Here is a 14,555-nt window from a genome sequence, read left to right as displayed (position 1 = left end):
ACTGCTAAAAGACTTAAAGATGAGAAAACAAAATATGGTGATTATGTGCTGGTCTTCAGCTGTTTCATTTCACTGTAAACATCATTAAATGCTTTCGTTTGGGTCTTGTAAATGAATCTGAAGGAATAAAATGTATAATCCACAAAAGAAAATGTTTTCCATGGGAAAAAAAGGTTAGTCACTGTAGAGTCTATTAAATTGTCTAATCCATCCCCTCCCTAGCAGACCCAAGTGTCGAAGTCTATAATATATAGAGGTCACTCCTGATTGTGCACTGCTGCCTTCCCTAATTGGTGAGTGGTGACATCCACAGAGATAATAGACTTTCTGGGCAACCTTACTAAGACTAAAGGTGAAAAAATTAAGCATTTCTATAACTGAAACAGAGACTGTTTAATTCTCAGAGGATTAGCAGTGTGTCACAGGATACAGACTGATATGTATCATTTACTAGTCTTGTGTCTCAAAGAAATGCTTTTTCATTTATATCAGAAAGGGTTTTAGTTAGATGCTCTTTAAATGAAATGACTCCAAGAAAGGAAATAGTCATAATTGATTCTCACTTTATGCCTGGCTAGAAAACTATTATAATTTTTTTGTCATGTTTCTCTAGGAAAACAGTATCAGTGGATCGCAGCTAGTCTTTTTGAGGGAGTGCTTCTTACAAATGGGATATATTGTGTATATATGCTGTATAGATTGTATAATAATGAGTGTATTCTAAAGCAAATGTGTGGCGTTATCCCAAGACTCTCCTATATAAAAGATGATGATCACACACACATAGACACAAACTTTTTGCTATTCTATTTTCACATCTTATTTCTCAATGTGCTATTTGCGTGTATGTATCTTCATTTTTTCCATTATTCCAGCAGTAGCTAAACCTTGAACAACCCTTGGGTTTGGTCTTTTCAATTTGGTTGAGTCATTAAAGTTTAGGTACAAAGGGAACTCAGATCTTGCTTACATCTCAGGCTCTACCTTATGCTATCCCAGTACCTCTGAGCTTTCCATAATGATGCTTAATTGTTGTATCCTAAATCAACTCTAGGCTAGCCACACAACTCTTGTGTCACCAGTTCACTTGGGTTGATTATTGCCACCTCAAAAAACAGCAACCGTTTTAACAATTAACATTTTATAGCATTTTACTATCTTAAACCTGGATTCACATAGTGAATGTTTCTCATTTTATCCTAAGGTACAGTGGTTGAAAGGCAATCAGCGACTGAATTTACCATGCATACCTGATCTTGTAACCATTCTAACGAGAATGGTTCTAGTTAGATTCATTCCAGGGCAATTATGGTATTGTTCCTTCTGAGGACTACCAATTTAGAAAGGTAAGGAGGGAAAATGGAATCTCCTGTGGACTCATGCCTGCACTGACAGTCTCAAAGATTTCTTGAGGAAAAAGATTGATATTGTGATAGGTATCTCAAACCCAAGTGCCCTGAAATCCTGGGGGTTTCAGATATGAACTATTCTTGAGGCTTGAGTGGATGTCTCTGGAGAAGAGCAAGAGTTATAACAACCTTGTCAGACTAACTTTGATCCTGATAATATTTCTTCTGGTCCTACCAGAACCACTTCAAAGTTGGGCCAAGTATACCAAATAGAGTGTGTCTTATACCTTTGTTTTGAGGAGTTTGGCTTACCTTCGATTTCATGTCTGTAGCTTTCTCGGAGATGTTTCTAATCAGGATATTAGCACAGCGTCTCTCTTTGCACATATGTGGACACATGATTGATGGGGAATCTCAAGATTTCCAAAGTAAAGATAATTTTATGCATCTCTTAATTTTTCCTTTGAGCACGAATGGGTTGTTCAATGAGCTAATATCGGATTGTCAGTGAGAAAAAGGTACGAACTATATTTGCTCCTTGCTTTCTGAGACACCTGGGTCCTGTGCTTCTTCCCACTGCCAAAAGTTTCTTTGGGCTTTGTTCTTATAACTTTACTACAGCACAAGAATGCTCAGTGTGAATGTCAAGGGTGCTTCATTACTCTCAGAGGAAAGAAGATCCCTTAATTTTCAGTAACGCTTAATTTTCACTAACCCTTCTCTGAGAACATTCCTTGAGGTGGGAACCCAGAATCACTATATTCAACCAAGGAAGGAGAATGTCTAGAAGACTTTCACACTCAAAGGGCAGAAGTCAGGGCTTTAGCCACTTGACTTCGGATTGTGTTTTGATTGCCCCAACCAAAGACATCCGTGAGCTGGGTCAGGGTGGAGATAAGCGAAAATGAGAGGAATCTCTGCTTTCTGGATTATTATCAATCCTAGTATCACTCTCTACATGCCTAAGACCAGGTCAGTGGGTTGATGAACTGGCTGAGCTGAATTTCCTGATTGCCAGGTGACTGAATTACAAATTCATTTATCATCGGCAGTGCTGTTGAATTAGTATGTCTCAGCTTGTCCCAAGCACTGCAGTTCTTGTTGTTATGGCTTCTCAGAAAAGAAAGTGATGGACAATTCTTTATCCCATACTTTCTACTGGCATATAGCACTTTTTGGAATTCTATCTCTCTGTAGCTCTCAGATGCCTTGAGAATAAGTAAGTGTTGTCACTCAGCAGATTTTACCCCTGATTTGTTAAATCACCTTAGGTGATTTGGTGCTAAGCTTGGGAGTCACACTCAAATCTTTTAACCAATGCCTTCTCTCCCTGAATTTGAGTTATTTGGTAAAATTACCACCTTCTGGCAGGGACAAGACTTTTGCTTTATGCAGTTTCTGCAGACAGTCTCTAAGAAGAGTAACAGACAAATAGGGTGGTCAGAGGTGCCAGAGGCTAATGGGTTTGTTGCACAATTGGGGGTATCACTGGGTTTGAATCTCTTCCTATCAGGGTTATTTCTGGGTTGAGTAGTGCTGGAGTTAATAGGCTTCTGTCTCCTCCTTGCTTCTTTGCATGACTATTTGCTATGACTTGGATATCCCATTTTTCTTACTTAAGTATGTAATCCTGATATCAAATTGGGGTTTATAGGGATCATGTCCTGGAACTGTACATACTAGTTCCAAGCCCAACTAATTTGTTTCAAATCACACTCAGTCTCTCCTACCTATGATTTTAATTATTGATTATAAATTCACCAACTGAAAAGATGACTTTAATTGCTCTAATATGCACCTAATTTGAAGTTCACTACAACACTGAATTGGTTTCCCTCCCATGCTAATTGATACCAAATGGAAGCAACATACAGAAATTTGCAATAACATCTATCTGCTTTTCACATCCAAATGCACCCAAATGCAATATAATAATGGCTTTATTTCTGGAAGTGTAGGTTCTTCTGCGTTTTACTAAACTTGTTTATTTGCTAGTTTTATCACCTGAATATCATTTAACATGTTTGTTGTGTGAAACATGGATTTGAAGAACTTGATCTGTGCCTAATGCAACTGCTGTTATAAATTAGCCATGAAAATCTTCTGTAGGCTGCATACTATGCACGTTCTAATTTCAACCACAGGTGTATTAAGATGTTTACACTTTCAACACTCTACCAACAATGTGTAATTTCATTTCCACTAGCCTTTTAATGAAATTATGATTCAGTGACTGAACATCCCTTCTTTATCCTCTTACCTATCCCCCTGACTCACCTCTCACCTCACTAAATTTTCAAACACTCATTTCAATTAGTCTCTTGGCAAAATAGGGAATTTTCAGTGGAGAATATTTTGTGACATTGCAAAGCAATGTGATGCTGGGCTCCAGAAATGGTAGCATGGACCAGATGTTCATAGAGTAATTGAAAATTCCATTTTATCAGAATAGCATTTGCTGTCAAGAAGTTTTATCTTTACTTCAACAAAGAGGTTGATTAGATCCCCCTGGACCCGAATTAGCATCTTTGAGGCTAGATATACTGTTTTGCAATTCATGTGGTTATTTTCCCCCTGGTTTTGCTCATATAGAATCTTTTAAAAATGTCTTCAGCCTCTTGTAATTATATCAGGTGAAGTGTTTAATTACTTGAACACAGGAATGCATATGTATACAGTGTATCTATATATGTGACTTTCAGGTTTTCTTCATCTTGCCTCAGGTATCCAGTGTTCTAATACCAGGCAAGGACAATCCATGCACAGATATATATCATTTATTCATTCAACAATATTTTTGAGTGCCCACTATGTGTCTGGCTCTAGGAATCGAATGTGTCAACCACTGCTGTTATTGACTATGAAAGTTATCATTTTTTTTTAACTTTGCGTATCTGGAGTTTACTGAGGTGACCAAAATCAGCTCAATGATGAAATGAATAATTCTGATTTTAGGAATGATTATAAGAATAGAGCCTGGGACTATTAAAAACCTTATTAATATTGTGTCGATAAAGCAATAGAAACAATAAAAGAAAACTGTTACAATCAAGATCTTATTTTCAGTAAGAGCATCATGAAAGATTCTCCTTTGATGTTCTAATTTGAACAATGTCACAATGGCAAACATTTTCTTTGTAAAGCCATCTGCTCTGAGGTTGAACTTCCTGCTTACTTTTTGTTAATGTCACAGTAAGATGGTGACATGACCAGTTACCTTGCTGGTTTAGAGGCACTCAATGGTATTCAATGCCCAGTCTCCCTTTTCATCTGATGTCCAAAAACTTTATCCATTCGTAGTCTCAGCAATGGCTGGGCAGGTGGGAAGACAGGTGACAGGTGGATGTTTTTGTTTATTTCAACTACATTACTGCACCAGATAATTGGACTTCTTCCAAAGCATTATTTACATTTTATTGGCAAGATAGTCACTGGAATAAAAAGTTGTCCTTAACTAATGGAAACATCCATGCTGTTAGCAGTTGTTTGCTAGTATTATTTTGTCGTGAGCCTTTTGGTCAGAGAGTTCTTTTAGGACAGTTCTGTTCATCTTCTTTGAAGTAGAATCACTATTCTTCTAAGAATGTTTTCCTGATCAACTTGGAACTTTTAATTGTCTCATATTCAATATCTATTTTAAAATTTATTATTATAAATAATTACCTGTGGTAAGGGATTCATTATTCATCAAGAGAATAAATGCCAGGGGCTTTCCTGATGGGTTGACACTAAGAATTTCTGCGTTTCTAAGCACTTGGAAAGCACTGGAGAATGATGGCTATATAAAGGGAGCACACTGAACAATTAAGAATTTCATTCTCTAGGAGTTTATGGCCCAATAGCACAAATGGTCCGGTATGGAATAGACTGCATAGGATCCGTGAAGAAATTAATTAAGATTATTTGAGCTGGAAAGCAAAATGCATTTCAAAGGATACTTTGGTGTAATGGGATCCCTTTGGAGGAATAGTGGAAGCCAGGCCCCAATGTAGTATGCTAGATAAAATTGTGCTATATTTAGGTGAGTTGCTAAGTGAATATTTTCCAATTGCTTCATGATGAAGCAAGTTCTGTAGGCCATGATAAGTAGGGACACTGACAACAGGATAACAGATGAGAATCAAATCAGATTGTTTTATAGAGCTAGATCATACAGGTTGCTTCACATACTCAAAAAGTCCATTGAAATATCAAGATTGTCTTCTTTGAGTCTTTTAATCTATTTAACATTATTTCTGTCCTATCATAAGATGATTAAGAACCATAAATTAATTTTCCATCAGGATGGGAAAACAATCTAAATTTGCCATGTAATATTTATGAAGTATTTTTTTGTCCATTTTCCCTTTAACCCCTTTATTATGAAATAAATATGGGGAATTAGGTCTAGTCATAATTTAAAAAGCGATTTCAAGAATATGAAAATCATGTGTTATTTCTTTTGTACAGGTAAAATACTTGCGAGATGGCTTTCCCCTCTTACCATAGTTGCTTCTTGTCATCCAGGGTCAGGTCTTTGTCCCAGGTATTTTTGGTCTCTGTCGTCAGCAGATGCCTCATTACCTGTTCACTTTGGTCCCCAAGGAAAGCTAATTTGACACATCCACTTTGGAAACGTGGCTTTTTGACAAGAAAGACTTTTCAAATTCTCTTCCTATGAGGCTTACCTCCAATAAAATTCCAGCCATGGAAAGATCACCAAGCACCAGATTGGAAAAGGTTTGAGCTGACCTTTAGACCCCTCAGAAAATTTGCTTTTTAGAGGCTTACACACAGCTCGAGGTGGATACATGAAACAGATTCTTTTGCAACTGGGCAGAATGGAGCCCCATAAACCAATTTTTCTGCCATGTAGAGAGAATCCAAAGCAGTTCCCCGTGGCTTGCGCTAAAGAGAGTTGTTTTGGAGCAAATCCTTTGGGGCTGGACATTTGTGTGCAGGTCACAAAGCCAGAAGGGTGTTGTGGGATTTTAAGTTTTATGATGAACACTGAACTTCACTCAAAAATATGCAATTCAAAGATCTACTGTATAGCTTGAGGAATAAGTGAGATGGTGTGTAGCAGAGGTGATTTGAAAGGCACTGAATCCAGAAGGGGCCAAAGGGGTTGATCAGAAAATGAACTCTTTGTGGTTGAATTCATTCAAAGTTTTTTTTCTCACTGAGGTGGCCTCATGAGAGACACTTTGTCTTTGGAGGGTTCCTGGTAATCAGAAATAATAGTTTTACTCCATTATTCTTCATAGCAGTATAGACAACAAACTTGTAAGCTATTAAGTCTGAAATAATAGATGACATCGTCTTATTGTTAGGTAGTTCTTTTTAACTGTTGTAATATCTACTTTAGTGGCAAATGAAACTCTTAAGGTTTCTATCTTAGTTTAATAGGAAGATTTCAATTTGGCGGAAGTTGGAACCCTAAAAACACGTTCATCTTCCCCTACCCCGGGTAGCTAAGGCTTGGGTTCTTAAAACTCACTCTCTAGTACCTGGACTCTAAGTCATGCAGGAGTGCAACTGTAATCTGCTTTCAATAAAAGCATAACTTAATTATGTTGCTTTCTTTTTAAAGAGGTATCTGTAAACAAACACTGCTGTAATCACCTGGAGAAACTTGATAACCTTAGTTGATTGCAGCAGGGCAGCATCCCAGACATGAGTTTGCAAATTCAAATCCAGTGCCAGTGATAATTTTTCAATTTCTGTGTGGCCACTTTCTCTGTGTCTAAGCTCATATAGTCTCCCCTTTCTGTCCTTAACTTAGATAATAATAGATATTTGACCACTGGCTTTCTTCCCCTCCTCTTTCACCCTGTGTGAGTTTCCAACCTGTGTGAACAGTAGAATCTTTCCCTTTTAATACATAGAAAAGAGAGAAAAGAGGAATGGTATAGGTTCCAAGATATATAGACTGGTCAAACTGTTCCAAGACATCACCACCTGCTGTTTTGAATCATTAACGAGAATGTCAGTTGCTCTAATTTGGGAGGTGAACCAAAAGAATGGTTTTGATTTTAATTTAATTTAAAAATCAACTTATTGGAAAAAAATGCCTCCAGCTTATAAGAGTCAGGCTGCGCACTGTTGATAAACCAAAGCAAATCAGATGCAGAAGCTGAACCATCATTCATAAGCAAACATGAGCTATTTTAAACTTGGGGGAACTATTATTATTATCTTCATTAGCTAGAAAATTTAGCCCTTTTAGTTCAAGGAGCCATTTTATTCCAGAGACATGCTTCATATAAATACCTGTTCCATTTTTTTCTGGAAGAAAAATTGATAGACTGAAGGTTTAAAGACTTTATTAATATCAGAACACAAATCGAAGGCAAAATCCAGAGTGAAACCCGAAATGCAAATTCTTTTGCTTGACTCACTGCCCATCAAACTATTTTAGAAGCTGAGTTATTATCTGTGAGTACCCTATCAAGTTTGGATATTCTTACACTGGATGATTTTGTCTAGTGGCAAAATGAGAATTCAGAAATACAGTGTTTATGCACAAAGTGGATTTTAAAGACCTGCAGCCAGACCTTTGTTTGTGCCAAGTGTCAACTTAGAAGATTTCATTTTGCCTCTCGGAGCTTCACCAAACACTTTCAGATTTATAATTGATGTCAACTGAAGTTGAAGGCAAAGAAAACCTTCCTTCTTTGGCTGCAGAAAACATTACCTTACTGTTGGGCCCTAGTTAGCTGTAGGGTAGGTGTATGGAATCCTACTAGCCTTCTGCTAACACAGCAAGTGAGCACTTCCTGAATTCAGCTAATAATCAATCTCTACAGCTAATGAGTCTGCAAACAGACTGAGCTGCTGGAGCTGGCACCAGGAAACCACCATTCCAAACTAACCATCTCTTATTAACCTTTTGGTGTTTCCTTTGTGATGCTAATTAGAGACCCATAAAACTATCTGCTTTGGATCTTTGGTTTAAAACACCATTTTCAAAGAAACCCAATCCATTTTAGGGCTTCCGTTAGTATGGTGTTTCCCCTCATGAAGGAAAATGACTGACTTGCCATTTAAGTAAAGTTTGTGTGATTAATCTGTAATGTTTTGGTAATTAAAATGCCAGAAAAGTTGCTTCTGTAGTTGGTGTAATTTATAATGCTCTCCAGATTCTGGTGGTACTGAAGTGGGCGGCAGATGTTTCTACCAACATTATATGTTGACAGTCTGAAGATACCCATTCCCGGTGTGTAGTCTTGTCTGCCAGACTGCCTGTCTGCCTTCTGCTTTGGACTAAATTCCTCTTGATTGCCCGAGGGGGTTAGAGGTGTGTTTTACTTCCTTTCTGCAGGATGGTGAGCCAAGGAACGAGCATTGTACTGTTGGGAGGAGGGAAGTCTATGTTGAAGAGTTGTTTAGCTCAAAATGATAGGTTATCAAATGGGCCCACCCAACATTCAAACTATTAAATTTGCATGATGAAGATGAAAGAGCAGCATTCCTTGCTGCTGTAGTCTCCCATCCCACTCCCTCTTTGACAGTTTCCACACCCAGAAGTAAGTGTGTCATTGAGCAAAGAGCATTGTGAGATGTGTTCAAAGCATGTTGGACCCATGTCTTCATCCTGTGCTTTTGTTTATCCATTTACAGCACCTTTATGTGCCATATTTCTCTCTCATTTGTCCTAAATAAAAATTACCTAAAATGAATGACTTACATAAGCCTAGGGGATAGAATCTCTAGATGAGAAATTGGCTGTCTATTAAATAAGTGAGATTTGCAAAGTTAGACATTGTTTTATTTGATTTAGAAAAGTGGTACTTCTTCCGGAAGCCTAATATTAATCATCTAGGATCCTTTAGAGATTAAAATACTTATACCAAAAATGTAGGCACTGAACCTAATATTCTACTTGCAGCATTACTTGGAGTCCCTTTGGTATTTTAAGTTTCCACTGTCATCAGTATAGAATGTTTAAAGTCCTGAGAAGTCCCTGAAATCCTCATGATAGGGAGTTCATGTTATAATACATCATTTATCCCTTACAGCAACCCTGAGAGGGAGATAAGCATAGAATTCCAAAAAGTTAACAGAGGAGTGATAGCCATTTACACTGAGACTCAGAGTCAGAATCTCAGCTGATTAAGAAAGGTAGAGAAAGTTAGAATGAGGAGTTAAGAGAGAAATGAAGTAAGATACAAATGTCTGTGGTTGAAACTAAGGTTGGCAGGGACATGAGAGGCATAATCTAGACTCCCTTTAATATGTACAATCTAGCTAATCTTCACAGGTAAACCTGAGAATTCTAATTGTCATTAGAGTCTTCTAGATAGACAGCGTCCCATCAATTCAGGCTATGACTAACATGAGCAAGTCCTATTGAGTCAGTAAACTGCTTCTTCCCTACTCCATTCTCCTCAAGATTGACATCACTAGTCTGCTTGTAAATCCAAAGGCAAGCATAGCATCATAGTGACTAAGAGTAGAGATCTTGGAATAAGACAAATCTAGGTTCCATGCTTATCTTTGCCACTTAATAGCTATTGACCTTAGTCAAATTACTTATTTTTTTGAACCCACAATATTCTCATCTGCAAAATGGGAGTAAAAATAGAAATTACTTATCAGGGTGGTCGTGAGATGATCCAGGTAAAGCACTTAGTGAACTTCCTGGCATATGGTAAGTGCTCGAAAAATAGAAAGTGCTGTTACTATTACAGAGATTCAGTCAGTGAAATATCCTCTTTGCATGATTTCAGAGAAACCACTGTCCAAAGTCTTTCATCTGCTTGCTAGTCTGTAATCCTTTAACAGAGGGTCAGGCATTTCATTTTACAATTATAGTTCAAACTTCAAGCCACCCTTGGGAAGAGGGAATCATTTATTCAAATTCACACTAATTTGTAAATGGCTGCTATTAGATTGTTTCTAAGTTTGGAATTTGGTGTGTGTGTGGTGGGGTATGGTTTCTAGAATACTGAACACTAAGAGTCTCAGAGTGAGGAAAAGCACAGAAAAGGGATGCCAAAGGTGACAGCCTCAGGAGTTTGCCCAGAGTTATCAATGTCCAAAGGAACATTAGATAATTGTCATTTGATTTACTCACTGTGAAATGTCTGGATGCTCAAAAGCTGCCTTCACTGTCAAATTGTTTTTCTGAATTAGCCCAGGCTCTGGTTTGAGAAGTTAAAGGATGTCCACCAAAGGTTCTTATGGAACTTGGATGAGAGGCCCACGTTAATCTACATTACAAAATGCACATATTCCTGAGCACCTGTGGTGAGGCAAGCAAAGCTCTGGTTCTTTTCTGGTGACATTGACTCTGCTTTGCTTTTCCTGTGTAAAAATGTGCTTGCCCCAATCCCCAGGGCCCCAATCCTTCTTCCTTGCTCTCCCTCTTTTGCCTCACTGCTCTTAGACGGCTAACGTGTGGCAGACATCATTTTGATTCTTTTCTTTTTTTTTGGTTCCTATCTCATGTCCAGACTTCCATGAAAAAATAAATGAGGGGATACATTTTTCATTTCTAGTTTTCTTCTAAAAAAGTCACCCTGCAAAGGATCCTTTCTATTCTTTTTTTCTGCCAATGAAGTGAAAAATACCCAGCTCCTACCTGAAAGGTCATGTCTCCTTGTCATATGAATGAGCTCACTCCAGGTCCATGGGGACAGTGTCATCTGAGTAATGATGGGAATTTATGTGCTTTTGGATTCCTGCCTCTTTTTGTAGCGGAAAAAAAGAATTTGTTAATGATAGAAAAAAACCCTAACCAAAGCCCCTTATAAAATCCTCTCTGTATAAATACCAGGAGAGAGCCACTCAAATGCACAGTTGATAAATGAATACTTTTTTACTCTTGCCTTGCTTAGAGCTGTCTTATCTTAATGTAACTCAGGTGGCTCACCTTCACTAGTTATAGTGTGTTGAATTTACCTGACAGGCTGTGGTTTTGTGGCATAAAATGCCTTGGCTTGTAAGGGACCTTATGACATGTTTGTGTTTGCCAGCAAATGGAGATGGAGAGAGAGATCGAGAGAGAGAGAGAGAGAGAGAACTCATACAGAGAACTGTCTGGAATTAGTGATATACAAAAATAACTTACAACACAGGGACAGGCACTGTGTTTTTGAAAAAGGCAGATTCTGAAAAAAACTTTCATAGCTTGCACGTGACATTCCATGATCAATGTAACTGCAAGTTACTTGTCCTGTTTAGTCTTTGGGTTTCTCATCTGTAGAATGGAGGATACTGGTAATATCTACCTTCTAGGGTGGTTGTAAGGATTAAATGAGATAATGCATATAAAACCGGTAGAAAAGTGCCTGTTCTATAGCGGATGCTCAAACAATGATAGTGGTAAGATGAGGCTGATGAAGTCCTTTTCATTGGTTTATTTTCCCTCTTCTTCACTTATCCACATCTCTCTCACTTTAAAATCTTGGGCAAAATTTAAGTCCTATAAGAAGCTTTTCTTGGCAAATACTTAGTTTGCTCTGATCTCTCCTTTATTTGGCACCTTTTCAATACCTATATACAGTTTATATCACATTAATTTACTTTTTGTCTATTTTTTTAATGTAAAATGAGGGGTTTGATAATTGTTAGGACCCTTCAACTTCTAAGCTCTTTTATTCTGTATTTTGCGTTCTGGGCACAGTCTTTTCAGATTCCTGAGCATACAGCCATTTGCCATGGATCTGTAATGAGCGCCATACTCAAGTTAACAGATGGTATGGTGTCCTTGCTTTGAGGGGTAATTGCTCTTTCATCTTAATTTCCTCCCTTTGGCATTCCTTTCTTGGAAGCTGCTCAATGGCAATGTCATGAAGCATGGGATGAAAATGAAACTGAAGTAGTGGGTCACTTGTCTATTGAAAAAAATTACAGGTAAAAACTAATGACCAATGAGGTTCTACCAAGGGAGGGGCTTTTCACCCTAGTATTAAGGGCTGAATAAGTTTAAGGGTGCAGTAGACTTAGATTGTCTGTTTATTCCTCTTTTTCTAAGCAAGGCGGCTATTCTCAGTTGATAACTGTCTTCATTTTCCTTAAACAAAGTTTAAGACTCCTCCTTCTCCTTGGCTAACATGTCACACCTCTTATAGTCAGTCTGTTCTTAAAATCTAACACTCTAAACCAAATCTCGTATTCTTTCTCTATGGGGTGAGTTGTAAACTGCTAACTTTTTTTTTTTTTTTTTTTTTTTTTTTAAAGATTTTATTTTTTCCTTTTTCTCCCCAAAGCCCCCCGGTACATAGTTGTATATTCTTCGTTGTGGGTCCTTCTAGTTGTGGCATGTGGGACGCTGCCTCAGCGTGGTTTGATGAGCAGTGCCATGTCCGCGCCCAGGATTCGAACCAACGAAACACTGGGCCGCCTGCAGCGGAGCGCGCGAACTTAACCACTCGGCCACGGGGCCAGCCCCGTAAACTGCTAACTTTACTACAGACTTTCCTTCCCCCTTCTTCTCCCTGTCCCCCTCTCTCCACACACTTGTTTCCTTGGTGTTTCTTATTTAGTTCTTCCTCCAACCCTCCCCCTTTTAAGCTCAGCCTGATTCTATCCTCTTTCCTTTTAGGGACAACTCTTTCATCATTATATTTTTACAAAACATAAAGACATTTTCAAAGACATTGAGTAAGAACTTTTTTGATTGTAGTGGTTCAGTGTTCCCTTATGGAAGATTTTTGTGGCTTCATTTCATTTGGTACAGTTCCCTCCTTTATTACTCCCCCCACCTACACACACAGCTCATAGCACACTCCTATGAATGGAGAAGGCCCTCAGTGAACAAATGGTGATGAGCTCATTGCTCTGAACACTACCAAAAAACAGATGCCATCCACCACTGTTTGATCCCCAGGGCAGTTCCTATCCACCCCATTTTACAGATGCCGGAGGGGAAATGATTTACTCTAAGACAGGGCGAGGATTAGAAGAGAGTTTGTGTTTCCTGGATTTGTTATGTGACTCCAGGGCATTGTTCTGCTTTTCCGTTTGAAATCTCAAAGGCTACGGGACTGGCAGGAAGTTTTCATTCCTGTTATGAAGGGGCTACCTCCTCCAGTTTAGGAGAGATATTGCTTAGGGAAACTGCAGCAGCATAGAGCAGTGAAGCCAGAAAGATCAGGGCATCAGAAGCATTACTATAAGATGGAAGGAAATAACCGGTCTGCCTACTAGCCCAGGGGGCATGTTTGATAGTACCCAGGTGTGTCTACAGCATTGGCATCTGGATAGATACTGGCCTTTCACTTTGTTTCTTACATTTTACTCTTTGAGTTGGCCTGCTGTGTTATCTGTGTCACTGGCAATTCCGTTGACCACAACACTTCAATTGAATCACAGCTTGAGTCTTCTTGAAGTTTCCTTCCCTCTAACTTTGCTGGTTTCTTGCTCAGGTTAGGGTTTCAAACTTTTTCTTCCAAAAAATACCTGATGAAATTCAAGTCTTTAGCCTCTGTTCCTCTCATCATTTCCTCTGATCTGGGCTATTTTGGATCAGATATTTTCCTTAAGGTGAATGTCATAAATTTTATCAGATGGCTCCATTCTTTTTGGCTTATTGGACTGCAAGTTTGCTGAGGCCCAGTCATTCTAGGTTGTTCTTTGTGGTACTGTATGGGCATTGTGGTGATGGTCATTTCTCACTGTTAAAACACCCTATGATCACTCTTCACCTTCAAATAGTTACTGAGCTGTTTCCTATTTTGCCTTTTATTGGGCTTTTTGTTGTATAGAGGGAAAAGCCCTGATTCAGGTGTCTGCATTCCAGTCCTGGATCTGTTACTAACTTCATTTGTGATCTCAAGCAACTTACTTCCTCTCTTGGGGCCCCAGTTTCCTCATCTGTAAATGAAAAGTTTGGACTGAAATGATTTGTAGGGGCTCATTATTGCTGCTATTCTTTATGACTCTTCAGTTTTCATTTAGTATGAAAAGATTCTTGGGGAAATAGAAGGCATTTTGGCTGGATTTTTCTCCGTATTTCTAAGACCAAAGCAGGATGGAAAATCTGACTCTTAGTCATGGGGCTTTGGGTTGTAAAAACCCTTACATCATGGCAAGGGAAATTAGGATGAAACATTGGTGAAGCTAGCTTGTGCTAAACGTTCTGAGTTTCTTCCTCCTCTTTGACTTTTGTTTGCATGTGTTTAGCTTAACTCTGCTTTTAAGTATGTGTATTTTCGTGGAAATGATCCTCCTTTCCTTTTTACACCCAATTCTTGTTCTCATCTTCCTTCTCCCTTACTG

The 14,555-nt window shown here is 38.5% G+C and overlaps 1 protein-coding gene across 1 annotated transcript in view; it reads left to right on the top strand.

Annotated features, from left to right (window-relative positions):
- Positions 1 to 14,555, top strand: part of PCDH19 (protocadherin 19) — a 100,503-nt gene that overhangs the window by 62,781 nt on the left and 23,167 nt on the right. The gene's annotated exons all lie outside the window — the stretch shown is intronic.

The sequence above is a fragment of the Equus caballus genome, chromosome X, assembly GCF_041296265.1.
Source record: "Equus caballus isolate H_3958 breed thoroughbred chromosome X, TB-T2T, whole genome shotgun sequence".
NCBI lineage: Eukaryota > Metazoa > Chordata > Mammalia > Perissodactyla > Equidae > Equus > Equus caballus.
This window is presented reverse-complemented; position numbering and strand designations above follow the sequence as displayed.